The sequence below is a fragment of the Schistocerca piceifrons genome, chromosome X (assembly GCF_021461385.2).
Source record: "Schistocerca piceifrons isolate TAMUIC-IGC-003096 chromosome X, iqSchPice1.1, whole genome shotgun sequence".
In the NCBI taxonomy this organism is placed as follows: Eukaryota; Metazoa; Arthropoda; class Insecta; order Orthoptera; family Acrididae; genus Schistocerca; species Schistocerca piceifrons.
This window is the reverse complement of record NC_060149.1, coordinates 277611551-277628739: the sequence shown is the minus strand read 5'-3', so window position 1 is coordinate 277628739 and position 17189 is coordinate 277611551. Positions and strand designations below refer to the sequence as shown.

At 39.1% G+C, this 17189-nt stretch overlaps 1 pseudogene; it reads right to left on the bottom strand.

Annotated features, from left to right (window-relative positions):
* The window catches only part of LOC124722310, a 145912-nt pseudogene extending 129464 nt beyond the window's left edge, over positions 1–16448 (bottom strand).
* Between the last annotated feature and the right edge of the window lie 741 nt (positions 16449–17189).

Sequence of the window (17189 nt, the reverse complement as noted above, 5' to 3'; positions counted from 1 at the left end):
TATGAAGTCACCAGCTACAAAAACTGACAATTATTGCCAGCAACAAAATAAGAACCAAGACAGGTATATATGTCAACAGTCACACACTAATATGCACGTTTCTTCACTACAGCCATCTGTTATTAAATCAGCTGTAATGGTTACACAAGAAGCCAACATAGATGTTTGTATAACATATGACAGCATTTCTCTTATTTCCTATTTTAATGCTGTCAGTCTGTTGAAGTCACAAAGTAAAGCAATTTATTTATAAAATAACTCAAAATTTCATTTCAGTCAGTAAATAATAGGCATTGACCATGAAATGTATAAAATAAAGACTCAGTAATACCAAATAGTTACTGTAAAACAAGAATTAGGCACAGGAATTCAATATCTGATTCTTGCCTTAAAAAGAATAATTGCTTCAGATGCATAAGAATTAGGCAATGCAATTATGTTAATTCTTACCCCTCCAACTGACAGTTTTACACTGTTGAGAGGTGGACTGACATTCTCAAATTCTGTTTCGACTTTAAAATTCTGTTTGAACTCTGTAATGATAACAAATACTTTTCTGGTTATTAATAGCATAATGCTGCACTTGAGAGCTGTGTCTAAGGTTTTATCACATTGGACATGGCATACTGTAAGTTATAAGCATATTTATGTATAAAATTGATTAAGACAATAACTTAGAACCTTCCAGAATTGAAACACAAAATGGATAATGAGTAAGCAAAAGGAGGAGGGACAAGCACATGCTACATCTACATCTACCTACATACTCCGCAATCCACCATACGGTGCGTGGCAGAGGGTACCTCGTACCACAACTAGCACCGTCTCTCCCTGTTCTACTCCCACACAGAACAAGGGAAAAATGACTGCCTATATGCCTCGGTACGAGCCCTAATCTCTCTTATCTTATCTTTGTGGTATTTCTGCGAAATATAAGTTGGCAGCAGTACAATTGTACTGCAGTCAGCCTCAAATACTCGTTCTCTAAATTTCCTCAGAAGCAATTCACAAAAAGGATGCCTCCTTTCCTCCAGAGACTTCCATCCGAGTTCCTGAAGCCTTTCCGTAACACTCGCATGATGATCAAACCTACCAGTAACAAATCTAGCAGCCTGCCTCTGAATTGCTTCTATGTCCTCCCTCATTCTGACCTGATAGGGATACCAAATGCTCGAGCAGTACTCAAGAATAGGTCTTATAAGTGTTTTATAAGCGGTCTCCTTTACAGATGAACCACATCTTCCCAAAATTCTACCAATGAACCGAAGAGGACTATCCGCCTTCCCCAGAACTGCCATTTCATGCTTGTCCCACTTCATATCGCTCTGCAACGTTACGCCCAAATATTTAATCGACGTGACTGTGTCAAGGGCTACACTACTAATGGAGTATTCAAACATTACGGGATTCCTTTTCCTATTCATCTGCATTAATTTACATTTATCTATATTTAGAGTTAGCTGCCATTCTTTACACCAATCACAAATCCTGCTGTCCAAGTCATCTTGTATCCTCCTACAGTCACTCAACGACGACACCTTCCCGTACACCACAGCATCATCAGCAAACAGCCACACATTGCTATCCACCCTATCCAAAAGATCATTTATGTAGATATAAAACAACAGCGGACCTACCACACTTCCCTGGGGCACTCCAGATGATACCCTCACCTCCGATGAACACTCACCATCAAGGACAACATACTGGGTTCTATTACTTAAGAAGTCTTTGAACCACTCACATATTTGGGAACCAATCTCATATGCTAGTACCTTAGTTAGGAGTCTGCAGTGGGGCACCGAGTCAAACACTTTCCGGAAGTCAAGGAATATCGCATCCGTCTGATACCCTTCATCCATGGTTCGCAAGATATCATGTGAAAAAAGGGTGAGTTGCATTTTGCAGGAGCGATGCTTTCTAAAGCCGTGCTGATGCATAGACAGCAACTTTCTGTCTCAAGGAAATTCATTATATTCTAACTGAGAATATGTTCGAGAATCCTGCAACAAACCGATGTTAAGGATATTGGTCTGTAATTTTGAGGATCTGTCCTTCTACCCTTCTTATATACAGGTGTCACCTGCACTTTTTTCCAGTCACTCGGGAGTTTACGTTGGGCAAGAGATTCGCGATAAATACAAGCTAAGTAAGGAGCCAATGCAATACAGCACTCTCTGTAAAACCGAATTGGAATCCCATCAGGACCTGGCGATTTATTTATTTTCAACCCATTCAGCTGCTTCAATGACTTAAGTGAAGACAGTGACTATTATCTCAGGGTAAACACCAATTGTGAGGGAATAATTGCTGCAAAATCTATAAAGACACAAGCAGCTCAACAATTACAAATACCTAACATAACCACAATGTCATATCATGGCACTTCATTACAGCTATTACGCCACCATAGAAAAAAAATAAAAATAAAACAAACACATACACAAAAAATGGTATTTTCTTTTAGAATTGGGCACAAACAGCAGAGGAGCTGGTGTCAAAAACACAAAATTAGCATTTTACAAATGTTTTAAGGAAGCTTTTAAGACTAGCAGAATTAAGACATCACTACAGAAATTGAAAGTCCTGATGGAATGTAAACAATACGAGTAGAGGTAACAACTCACCAAATAGTAGGCATGTTGCATCATCAAAAAGCACATAAATGAGACAGAGAACTTCTCACACACACACACACACACACACACACACACACACACACACACACACACACACACACACACACACACCTGTATAGTTACATTGCAAATTAAGACATCTTTAAAGAGGGCCTATTATTTTCATTGTTGTTGAAAAATTCATCACAGGAGATTTCGCAACTGTGTTGAAATTTAAAATTTACCCTTTATTTTAGCATCTAATTTTGATCAATATTTGATCATCTTCAGATCTATGTAGTTCCACAAGCAACGAACTATCACCATTCAGCATTGTTGGGAGATTTTACGTGTGATATTGTGATGTGTACTTCTGTATGGATAGGACAGTTTGCTTAAGTATATACATAGATCTGAAGATGGTCAAATATTGATCAAAACTAGTCATTGTAAAAATAAAAGTGCAATTGAGAAACTGAAATAAAGGCTGAATTTTTAAAGGGTGTACTATTTTTTGAATGTCTTCTGCAATTCAAACTGAACTAAATACTAATTCCAATCAAACCCACCTCCAAGAAATAGTCTACATGGGTTATAAATCAGAATAAATGACATTGGAAATGTACCAGTGTGCTAACTTATATTTGATGCAGCCACCCGTGCGTTGGCTGCTAAAGCTGCAACATGTCGCGAATGTTTCCAACAGCAATCCATGGAGACAAAACTTATGCAGTATCATAATCAAATCATTTCATCCATGATCATCTCAATCAACACTTCCTGGTAATTCTTTTTCTGCATGGTCTTACAGCATTTCTTGCAAGAAGTGACTTGGTATAATGTCCACTGGACAACATCGGAGTTGATGGTAGTGGGCTCAATTCTGTTCATTATGTGGCAGACAAAGGCAAGTCTCCAGATTAGTAGAACTCAAAAAGTAGTATCATAAATTGATGTTTTGGGGAAAGGAAAGTATTACTATTTATCACAAAGTTTCTTGTTCAGTACACAAAATCAAATACTCATGATATTAAACTCGATTTCAACATAATCTCTGTCCAAAGTCAATGTTACTTATTTTCAGGCTACACCAATAAGAAATGGTATTTTGTTTAAGTATATAGATGTCATACATTCTTCATTTCATAAGGACACTATAAGCAAGGCGAATGCACTTAAATACAGGTACAACAGCCTTTGGGGAGAAAATGAATTTACCATATATGAATCAATCAGATATACCAATCTTCCCACAATGTATCAGGTCCCCCACAGCATTAAAATAATTACAACACAGTCCATAGTATAATCAGTTTTCAGAAAAGCAGCCACCGGCTATTAAGTGCAGTATGAACATGAGACCAATTTCACTGTCAACTTGACAGCCATAGAACACCACAAATACACATTAACATGTTTGATGTCAAAAACTTATGTCGTCGGTCTCACACTATACATAGCAGACAGTTCTAAGATAATAGGCTACTACAACATATGGATTAAAAGAATTCTGGAAATATTGCCCTACATTATTGCCCAGAATACCAAAGCATGTCATTCAACAATGTGACATGGCAGCACATACAGAATGATTTTTACGCAGCAGACACATAGTTAGCTCACATGCCCAAATTCTCATTTATCTTCCACAGTTGCCTTTCCAGATGAGATGTGAATGATGAAATCTAAATTTCTGCATCACAGTTGAATATTACAAACAAACAACGAAGTGTGAAATCATGGCCTGTGCAAGGCAAATCATACGATGAGGATTTGAACTTACTCCAACTCCTGAATGATTTTCATATTGTTTCCTTCCTCTGTATTTTCCATGATCAGGAAAGTAATGAAACTAATTTCTCTTTATCACTGCTAACAATAAAATTAAATAGACTCTGAAAATAAGGACACTACATACAATGTTAGAGCACAGATTACATTGGAACTGCAGTATGTAATGATTTTCAGTTTCAAACTGAAATAGAAATCACATCAGAAAGAACAAGGAATGCAGAGAGGTGTTCCTTTTGTTCCTTTTTGTCTTCCTCTTCTTCTTCTTCTTCTCCTCCTCCTCCTCCTCCTCCTCCTCCTCTATCACACACACAAATGGTTTGCTTTTATTCAAATATTGCTCCTAAATATTACTTACATATTATCCATCTTTCCATTGCGTCGAGAGACAGATATTCACAGGACATTGACTCAGTTTGTGCAGATTTTAAAAGTTGTCCAGGATTTGCTACAAGGCTCAGTTTTTGATCAGCCCTGAAACACCACAGTAATGTATGCACAATAATGACAAAGCAATCTCTCCAGATCATTTGACTACTACAATCAGCCACTTAGGCATAAAATAACATACAAAATATGATAAGTGCGAGTAAAATGTAAAGAGAGCATTTGAAGTAGCAGGTTTGCGAAACAATAAAGTGAATATAAAACAGCAGAAAACTTGCTTCATATTCACTACAAACAAATGGATATTTCTTTGAAATGCATGACACAGAGCTATATTAACACTTCTTTATTAATACTGGTTTCAGTATTGTACCATCTTCTCATATCTGTATCAACCAAAACAGAGCAAAACCAACTACAGAAAAATATCGATACACACTGATGGAAAAAAATCTCAATGCCAAGGAGTTGTGCAACACAAACGAAAACTGGTAGGTGTGTGTCTACATCTGAAAGATGATGTGTATTCATATTCCGTGCCAGTCACACACGAGTGGCACTGTTGCGCTGTCTAGTACCACTATGGGGATGCAAATTAGGTTTGCTTTAAATACATGCTGTAACAGTTGTGAGCATTAGTTACCTTTAACATTGGACATGGTGAGTTCATGTCAGTCAAGAATGCCTTTGAGGTGACAAAGATGCCATTATCAACAACTCACTGAGTTTGAACGATGTTGTGTAATAGGGCTACAAGAAACTGGATGTTCCTTCTGTGATGCTGCAGAAAGACTTGACAGCAATGTAGCCACTGTACACATTTGCTGGCAGCGGTGACCGTGAGAATGTACGGTCACAAGACAACCGGGCTCCAGACAGCCATGTGGCACTACCGAGAGGGAAGAGCATTGTGTTCGGCCTATGGCTCTAGTGCATCATACTGCATCTGCAGCAGCAACTTGAGCAACAGTTGGCACCACAGTGACAGAATGAACTGTTACAAATCAGTACCTTCAAGGAAAAGCACTGAGCCAGACACATCTACATCTACATCTACATCTACATTTATACTCCGCAAGCCACCCAAAGGTGTGTGGCGGAGGGCACTTTACGTGCCACTGTCATTACCTTCCTTTCCTGTTCCAGTCGCGTATGGTTCGCGGGAAGAACGACTGTCTGAAAGCCTCCGTGCGCGCTCTAATCTCTCTAATTTTACATTCGTGATCACCTCGGGAGGTATAAGTAGGGGGAAGCAATATATTCGATACCTCATCCAGAAACGCACCCTCTCGAAACCTGGCGAGCAAGCTACACCGCGATGCAGAGCACCTCTCTTGCAGAGTCTGCCACTTGAGTTTATTAAACATCTCCGTAACGCTATCACGGTTACCAAATAACCCTGTGACGAAACGCGCCGCTCTTCTTTGGATCTTCTCTATCTCCTCCGTCAAACCGATCTGGTACGGATCCAACACTGATGAGCAATACTCAAGTATAGGTCGAACGAGTGTTTTGTAAGCCACCTCCTTTATTGATGGACTACATTTTCTAAGCACTCTCCCAATGAATCTCAACCTGGTAAACGCATTACCAACAATTAATTTTATATGATCACTCCACTTCAAATCGTTCTGCACGCATACTCCCAGATATTTTACAGAAGTAACTGCTACCAGTGTTTGTTCTGCTATCATATAATCATACAATAAAGGATCCTTCTTTCTATGTATTCGCAATACATTACATTTGTCTATGTTAAGGGACAGTTGCCACTCCCTGCACCAAGTGTCTACCCGCTGCAGATCTTCCTGTATTTCGCTACAATTTTCTAATGCTGCAACTTCTCTGTATACTACAGCATCATCCGCGAAAAGCCGCATGGAACTTCCGACACTATCTACTAGGTCATTTATATATATTGTGAAAAGCAATGGTCCCATAACACTCCCCTGTGGCACGCCAGAGGTTACTTTAACGTCTGTAGACGTCTCTCCATTGATAACAACATGCTGTGTTCTGTTTGCTAAAAACTCTTCAATCCAGTCACACAGCTGGTCTGATATTCCGTAGGCTCTTACTTTGTTTATCAGGCGACAGTGCGGAACTGTATCGAACGTCTTCCGGAAGTCAAGAAAAATAGCATCTACCTGGGAGCCTGTATCTAATATTTTCTGGGTCTCATGAACAAATAAAGCGAGTTGGGTCTCACACGATTGCTGTTTCCGGAATCCATGTTGATTCCTACATAGTAGATTCTGGGTTTCCAAAAACAACATGATACTCGAGCAAAAAACATGTTCTAAAATTCTACAACAGATCGACGTCAGAGATATAGGTCTATAGTTTTGCGCATCTGCTCGACGACCCTTCTTGAAGACTGGGACTACCTGTGCTCTTTTCCAATCATTTGGAACCCTCTGTTCCTCTAGCGACTTGCGGTACACGGCTGTTAGAAGGGGGGCAAGTTCTTTCGCGTACTCTGTGTAGAATCGAATTGGTATCCCGTCAGGCCCAGTGGACTTTCCTCTATTGAGTGGTTCCAGTTGCTTTTCTATTCCTTGGACACTTATTTCAATGTCAGCCATTCTTTTGTTTGTGCGAGGATTTAGAGAAGGAACTGCAGTGCGGTCTTCCTCTGTGAAACAGCTTTGGAAAAAGGTGTTTAGTATTTCAGCTTTACGCGTGTCATCCTCTGTTTCAATGCCATCATCATCCCGGAGTGTCTGGATATGCTGTTTCGGTCCACTTACTGATTAAACGTAAGACCAGAACTTCCTAGGATTTTCTGTCAAGTCGGTACATAGAATTTTACTTTCGAATTCACTGAATGCTTCACGCATAGCCCTCCTTATGCTAACTTTGACATCGTTTAGCTTCTGTTTGTCTGAGAGGTTTTGGCTGCGTTTAAACTTGGAGTGAAGCTCTCTTTGCTTTTGCAGTAGTTTCCTAACTTTGTTGTTGTACCACGGTGGGTTTTTCCCATCCCTCACAGTTTTACTCGGCACGTACCTGTCTAAAATGCATTTTACGATTGCCTTGAACTTTTTCCATAAACACTCAACATTGTCAGTGTCGGAACAGAAATTTTCGTTTTGATCTGTTAGGTAGTCTGAAATCTGCCTTCTATTACTCTTGCTAAACAGATAAACCTTCCTCCCTTTTTTTATATTCCTATTAACTTCCATATTCAGGGATGCTGCAACGGCCTTATGATCACTGATTCCCTGTTCTGCACTTAAAGAGTCGAAAAGTTCGGGTCTGTTTGTTATCAGTAGGTCCAAGATGTTATCTCCACGAGTCGGTTCTCTGTTTAATTGCTCGAGGTGATTTTCGGATAGTGCACTCAGTATAATGTCACTCGATGCTCTGTCCCTACCACCCGTCTTAAACATCTGAGTGTCCCAGTCTGTATCTGGTAAATTGAAATCTCCACCTAAGACTATAACATGCTGAGAAAATTTATGTGAAATGTATTCCAAACTTTCTCTCAGTTGTTCTGCCACTAATGCTGCTGAGTCGGGAGGTTGGTAAAAGGAGCCAATTATTAACCTAGCTCGGTTGTTGAGTGTAACCTCCACCCATAATAATTCACAGGAACTATCCACTTCTACTTCACTACAGGATAAACTACTACTAACAGCGACGAACACTCCACCACCGGTTGCATGCAATCTATCCTTTCTAAACACTGTCTGTGCCTTTGTAAAAATTTCGGCAGAATTTATCTCTGGCTTAAGCCAACTTTCTGTACCTATAACGATTTCAGCTTCGGTGCTTTCTATCAGTGCTTGAAGTTCTGGTACTTTACCAACGCAGCTTCGACAGTTGACAATTACAATACCGATTGCTGCTTGGTCCCCGCATGTCCTGACTTTGCCCTGCACCCGTTGAGGCTGTTGCCCTTTCTGTACTTGCCCAAGGCCATCTAACCTAAAACACACTGCAGCATGCGTTCCACTCACCCCAAATCACCACCCTTTGCTACTACAATGGTGTCAAGTGAAACCTAATTGGAGGGCAGGGTGGAGGTCTGTTGTGATGGCCTTGTGTCGGTTAGGGGAAGGCCAGTTGAGGGCCTGCAACCAACCTGTCTGCACACTAGACACAGTTGACCTACACCTGGGGTTATCGTCTGGGGTACAATTTTGTATGAAAGTAGGGGCACTTTCATGATTACCCCATGCACCCTGACTGCAAAACTGTATGTCAATCTGGTGGTTCTACGTGTTGCACTGTCTTTCATGAACAGCACTCCAGGGGTAGTTTTAAAACAGGATAACACCTCACGCACATATCGCTGCTGAAATCAACATGTTCTAGAGACTGTTGACATGTTGCCTTGGCCTGCTTCATCACCAGATCTGTCTCCAATCGAGTACATGTGCAACACCATTGAATGACAACTCCAGCATCATTTACAAATAGCATTAACCACCCCTGTATTAACTGGCCATGTGCAACAGGCGCACAACGCCATCTGACAAACTGACATTCAGCACCTGTACAACACAATGCATGCACATTTGCATGCTTGCATTCAACATTCTGGCAGTTACAACAGTTTTTAGTGTACCAGCACATCACATTTGCAATGGCTTATCTTGCACTTTCATTGACCTGTGATCTGGCAATTTACCTAGACACATGTGCACCCGAAATTTCATTATTTATGAAAGACAATATTATCTCACATGTCATAATAATTTATGTCATGGAAAACCACATATTACATACAAAATCTTCACAGTTATGGATGTACAGATTGGTAGTGAGTGCTTTAATGCAAAAAGAGTATGAACCATTAGAATAGTAGATAACAACTGTCATGTAGTAAACACACGTACATAATAGGTATCGACAATGGTTAATACAAGCAGTCAATGAAGCAGAGATGTATCTCAAGCTAACTCCATATAGTCGATTTTACAATATTCTTGGGCTCTTTAAAGGATATAAATGAGACTTGGAACCAGCAGAGGAATGCCGTGACAAAACCAAGCCACTGCCAAATCCGTTGCAGTTGGCGAGGGTAACATGGTGTCAGCAGCGTCACAATGCCTCTATGACTACAGACCGCACTTGCCACCAACGTGTGCAGGAGTACTGCAGCCCAATTACAACAGCTGGTGGTAACTGGCACATTCCAGACAATTCAGCATGTAACATTAACCAATGTAAACAGCAGAAATCAGCATAAAAAAGTAGTATTTAATCACAGCCAAAGCAGTTCGTTTGGCCAACTAGGCACTATGTGACAGTCTGTGTCAATTGTACCCATCACCGTAGCTCTGCTGCCACTGGGTTGCAAATCAATGACCGTCACTTTTCTGCCCAGCCCAGGTGGTCAGCACTCCACTAGGTGCCGGTCCTGCTCTCTCATCACTGGTTCACGGTCAACCCTCGTCAACACCATCAATGTGCCAGTGGGATGCCCCAGCCTGCCGTAAAGACAGGAGATGATCCTGGCTGGCATTGTTCCACACTGCAGAGATATGAAGCTTTGTACCACATCTGTATCACCACTGCTGAGTCGGTACACCAGCTCAACATTCCACTGAGTAAGCAGCTCACATCTCTGCAACACTGGCCATTAATGTAGCTGCCATGCTGTGGGAAACAGTATGTGAAGGAGGGAATGCACTACAATGACTTTATTAACCAGAGGGAATAATTAAACACTTGTTCATGTTCATGGAGGAGTCAAATTGAATGATCAAATAAAGGACTGTGTGTATGTGCACAGCTGGTCTGACTGACACTTTACCACATATCTCCCCTGTCTCACAAACCATCTATGGACCCTACTGTACTCACAGGCAGACACAAACCTATCCTGTCCTGCATGAATGGCTTGTGTTTTGCACCAGTTTTCCCACAGCTATCCCACACCTGCTATAACATACATAATTACTGCTGTGCTTCGTCTACTAAAAAATAAAAATATGCTATAACTTATCCATTTCATTGGTTGTTGAGCTCCGTGGCTGTGGATTACTTTATTTTAAGAAGTGCAGAAACCAGTCATATTTTTACATATTCTTATTCATACCAATACTTGTATCAGTCTTTCACCCATTTCCAGTTGACGTAATACTTATTCAGTCTTCAGATGTAAACTGTTAAAACGTTGACAGCTGCAGCATCCAAATTGCTCTCAGTGTTTTAACAATGTACAACTAAAGAGTGAATATAATTGGATAGATAAAAAATCTACTCATGAAGCAACAGCAAGAGAAAACTCTTATAAAAATGTTACGAAATATGCAAGCTTTTGGAGCCAGTGGCTTTTCTTCTGGCAGAAGGGTTGAAGGGGAAGGAGGAAGGGTGAAGGAAGAGGACTGGCGAGGTTTAGGAAATGGGCAGAATTATGGGAAAAGTAAACCAGAACCTCAGGTCAGGGGAGAGTTGTAGGATGGGATGAGTAGGAAAGACGGGTTGTTAGGGGCTGCCCTGCACGAGATTTGAAAACCTGAGAGCTTAAGGGTGGAACATTGTGCTGTGTCATCCAAACAAGACACAGCCAGGGAAAAAGCACCACAAGTGCAAAGGTGCGAGCTGGTGCCAGTGCCATAGAGACTCGCCATTTGCGTGAATTCCACTGGCACCACGGGCAGCGCTGACAATGAAGATATCGGCTTCACCTTGGCCAATTTGTGGCCGAGTACAAACCGCCAATGGTTGGGTGACAACAGAAGGTAGAAGAGCAGCTCTCGCCCACTTGGTTACAGATCATCACCCAGGGCTGACAGACAGGAAATGTCATTTAGCGAGTTCTTAGAAGTGATCAGATAGTTGTTGTAAATTGCATTTGCTATATACTGTGAAGTTTACCTATGATTATTTGTACTTAGCCATTGAGGGCCTTTTTTGTGTTATATTACATGCAGTGTTGAAGACTTCACTATTCAACAAGTCACAAAGGTAAGCAAACTTTTTTAACTCATTTGTGTGACTTAGTTACAAATTTGTTGGAGTGTTGTAAAACCATTCTCCTATCCTGTTACCTGACATGGGGCACAGCTGTGTGAGAGTGGCACAGAGAAATTATCTTAGCGGTGTACTGCACCAGACGCCATATCATGAACTCACAAACTCAGCCTACCATAACAACAGTGGCAACTCAGCGTCCACAGCAGTATCAACGAGGCCTTTACAAAACTGGTGACAAGGGTTTACAACAGATAGGGTGATAAACAAGACAGAGATTACTGACAAAACAATACCCTGTATCACAGCATGCTCTACAACATGACAGTTGTGACCTAAGTGTGTGTTTGACCACATGTGCCATTTGGATCCTTCCCCTTGACACCTGTTTCTCAGAACTCCACAGGTGAAAACTGGCATTATAAAATGTCCTTGGTTCTCACCACACACCTGATCTTAATTTACGTTAATTTCTTTGGTCTTAACATTTCTTGTCAGTGACTACTCTTTACTTCATTCCCTTTTAGTTTTGTATATATATTTTATTTTCTGACCTGTCAATCTCCCCTCTCCCATCCCTCCCCTCCCCCCCCCCCCCCCACCCCCCCACCTCTACCACATATAAGCACTTAGCTTTCCACTCTTATTAACTCCTACACACTGTTTTGTCAGAAAACTCTGTCTTGCATGTCACCCTATCTTCTACCCTTAAGCTCTCAGGTTTTCAAATCTTGTCCAGTGCAGTCTCCAACAATCAGTCTTCCCTTCTCATTGCATCCGATAAGTCTCCCCTGACCCGGGGTTCTGGGTGACTTTTTGTAACTCTTCCTATTTCCTAAACCTCACCAGTCCTCTTCCTCATCTCTCTTCCTTTCCCTTCACCCCTTCTGCCACAAGAAGAAGCCACTAGCTCTGCAACCTTGCACATTTCTTAACTTTTTTTTTATATGAGTGTTCTCTTGCCATTGCTTGGTGAGGATTTTTTTTTTATCTATCCAGTTATATTCACTCTTCAGTTATACGCCAGTAAAACATTGAGAGCAGTTTGGGTGCTGCAGCTGTCAATGTTTTAACAATTTAATCTGAAAATTGAATAAGTATCACGCCAATTGAAGATGGGTGAAAGCCCGATACATATATTGGCATAAATAAAAATGTGGCTGGTTGCAGCATTTCTCAAAATAACTAAAATATTTTGAGACATTTTGTACAATGGATTCAATGTATCAAAAATGATCAGCAATAACAACAAGTTTGGCTCATGGTTAACAAATTCCAGGTTTATAGATTTCATGTAGCAGGAAATCCAAGAATTTTATATAAAAAGATGCCATCATGAGAAACTTTGATCTCATGTTTGATCACCATTTTCTTTCAAACTTTCATTGTGCTGCACACCACACAAGCTAGACGCTACGTTTCTGATGCCTCATTTTATATCTAATGTGTATCTCAGTTACTTTTTAAGTCAAATACAGCGCAACTGCAAGTGGGAGATGATCAACCTACACCGCTGCAACATTAGTCAAAGCAAACTCTCTCATACACATTCTAATGCCATATGTGAAAGACATACAACACAAAACGTCTTGGGCCAAATCCTAAAGCAATGGATATTAATCTATCACTTAGCCAATTAAGCTGTAATGCGCACAACATAGTTAATAACAAGGAATGTTCACATATTCGCTTATCAGAATCAAAAATAAAACTGTTAAAAATTTAGAGGAGATGAAAATATGAAGAAACAGTGACAGTGATGGTACTGATCAATTGTAATGAGCAAGAAAATGCTTATTTTCTAATGTGACAATACAAAGACAGCAATAATCAGAAACACAATAGGCATAACACAAATTAATACAACGTAAAAATTTCTACTGTTGAAACGAAACTAATGTACCATCCATTAATGAAAACTGTGAGTAATCTTTATCCAATCTGCATGCACAATTCACACTCACACGTAGAGAACTGAAGCGACAACTCATAAAAAATGCTTCAGCTAAACAAAAAGTAATCAAAATTTGTGCATCTGTTCAGTACATTTGCAGTGAAAATAGATATTACTGTTACACAGACTTTTAAAGTTAAAAAAATGAGAAGTAGTAAGAAACACAAAGAAACAAAGGAATTTAAGTGGTGCCAGACCCAATTCCTGTAAAACTGAATAAATTGCAAGATGTGTTAGAAAAAGAGTTAGCTCTTTTCATACAAAGTTACTAACCTCCACTTCTCTGCAGTCACATTTCGATTCATATAAACTGCCGACAGCGACATAAGAGCACTGCAAAGCAGTTTTGAATGAGGCACAAATTCTTCGGAAAGTTTCTTAATAGGTGGATCGTAGTCCATTATCATTTGCCCTAGACGAGGAAAACTGGCATCACTGTTGATAAAATAAAAGATATTAAGAAAAATTATATTAACCGAATACACAACATTTCACTCTCCATAAAATTCATACACTTAAGACAAAATGCAAATGCTGACAGAACATAAAATAAAATTACATCTCTCTTAGCCTTTCCCCTCCCATTGTGGATCTTACATGTGGTTCACCATCAGGTATTCTCTTTTTTATTTAGCTGTGAACGCAATTATGGAGTGAACATGATTTCCAATGCCACATGTAAGGATAAATCTCTTAGCACACTTTCTCAGGATAATCCTAAAATGGTTAGCACTGACTGACTTCGGAAGAGCTGCAGGGAACAAACTATTGATTTACCATGTATCGGTATGTTTGTGAATTACAACCAAACAGAAGCCTAATAACTGACTAATCTGGAGCAACTTATATGACTGGACTGAGCTACTTGGTAAAGCAAAAAGTCTATTAACACAAACATCATTAAGTAACATACACACTATTCAGTTCTTAAAATAAATACACTTGTGCACAATCTAACACTATACACAATGAGATGTGAAGCTTTTTCTTTCTGGTTAAGAGGTCACTCACAGATTAGAGACCAGTTACCACTATTTCAGCTTTCATTTCTGTAAGTACACACTGCACTTATTTAATTTTACCAGTATCATTATATCAAAAACTCTTTGTATTAGCAAGTATGTAAAATTTTAATAGTTGATTAATTTCAACTGAAATATGTACTTTTTGAAATAGCAGAAACTCCAAATAGGGTATCAACTATGTAGGAAAAGATAAATTGCTACTTATCATAAAAAAGACATGTTAAGTTGCAGACAGGCACGATTAAAAGACACTTACACAAAGCCTTTGACCTTCACCAGCAAAACAAAAAAAATTGCTGATGAAGGCTGTGGCCAAAAGCTTTGCATTAGTGTCATTTAATTGTGTCTGGCTGCAAATTAATATGTATTTTTTGCGATTTTTACCTCATCATCATATTCTACAAGTAACCTGACAGTAAACACTTCTTCATATGTCTCTTTCTTCCCTACCCTCCTCATTTCACTTTGAAGGTGGTTTGCCCTCTCAAATATTTTGAACACTTTATGCATTTGACAATATACAAATAATATGCAAACACTTTCAAACTGCAAAAATCAGTGAGTGGTATCATTATACCATGAAAGTTTCGCATGAAAGTCTAAATGAAAACAAGAAATTATGGTCAACATTTAAAATGACGGAAGTCATCCATCTTTTAAAACTTCTGTTCCTTACAAGAGTAGCACTCATATGACAACACTGAACCTCTAATTTACATAGTAGGGAGTTCCTTCTTTGGATACTAAGGAAAATGTGTTAGAAGAATGGAAAACTGGAGAAAAATATGGATAAGATATTTCTACCTTCTTCTCCCAGAGAAGAGGCTTGTGGCTCCAAACACAGTATAGGTCACTATTTGCATTTGTAAAGCATGAATGTCCTAAGTAATTTTGTCTGCCTGTCCAATCAACTGTAGCTTTACACTTAATTCATAGTGAGATTATTCTGGCTAGTATATTCTCGTTGTTCTGTTTGTTGTACCAGGATTTCATCTTCTGATCAAAATTCTGTTGGAGTGTGAATTTTTCTGAATTAAGAAACAATACCACAATTAGCACAGAGCTCAGTCATGCTGTGTGGTTAAGGTTTGGTAAGTGTTCACCTTTTCAGCACTGTCTTAATACCCAACATTGCCATAATGCAGTCGAACATAACAGAATCTTCATGTACAGTATCTTACAACCAACATCTCTCAATGACTTTCCAGATGTCCTGGGATTTCAAATACTAAAAAATGATGTTATTGTACACTGGCTGATTCTTGTAGCACTTTAATCAATGTAGTATGGAAAACGAATAGGAAATTTCATTTCACAGAGAAAGTCATCAAAATGTCTGTTTGTACTGCAGAAAATTACTTGAGAAGTGTAAAAACAATAAATCAACCTTTGCTGGTGAAGCATTTCATGGGCAGCATTAAACAATCCAAGAACAGCTCTTCTGTCTTCCACTCTTGACAAGAGCACCATTAACGTCACGTACGTAACAACTAGTTCCAGGTATGCATGTGTCAGCTCAAAGTTCAGAGTCTGTAAAATAATTCGAATTTCAGTTATAAAATATCTTTTTATAAGTAGCTTTAATATTTTTAATGAGCATATACTTACAATATCAAGGTGCACCTGGCACGCATCCATCGTTGTCAACAAATCACAAACATTATCTCTGAAGTCCAGCAGATCCACAAATGTATAATAATACAATGAAAGGGATTTTATTATATCATTTCGAAGCTGGTTGATAGCTTGGAGCTGAAAATTATTTTAATTTTGCATTTAAAAGGAAAGCATACATTATTTATACAATATAACATTGATGAAAAGTAGTTACTATCCAAAGTGGAATTTACACAGTGAAATTACGATGAACTACAAAAACAGTAATGAATGCTGAAAAAGTGTGTATGTAACTTTGTTATGCTACAATACGATGATACATGTACATGTATACAGTTCTCACAATATTAAAAATGGTAAAATGTAAGTACACAAATATTTGCATTATAGAGTAGCAGTATTCTGTAATAAGATTATAGAAATGAAATTAAGATACAGACGAATGATAAAAATAATGGTACAAGAACTGTGACCAAACAAAATTGGACTGGATTATTACACCGAAGATAGTGTGAAAGTTACACTCCATCTTCATTTATGCAGTCCAAAAACTACAAATAGTGGCTGACAAGTACATGCCAAGTTTCTTGCCGTTTGGAAGTTTCTTGACACTAACAATTAATTAATAAGACACACTTATAGGTCTGCTATTAGACATGTGACTGAGTCAAAAGATTTATTGTCAGGTAAAACACAGTACGCACTTTTAGATGAATAATCATCAGTGTGATGGAATAATGGCCATGCCTAAGGGAAATTTCAAAGCACCCTTGCAACTGATGTAATTTACAGAACATCAGAAATATTTTTACAACGTTTGGGATGTAGCCCTCATACCCAGACATGGGAAAAATCCACATAAAAAAATAT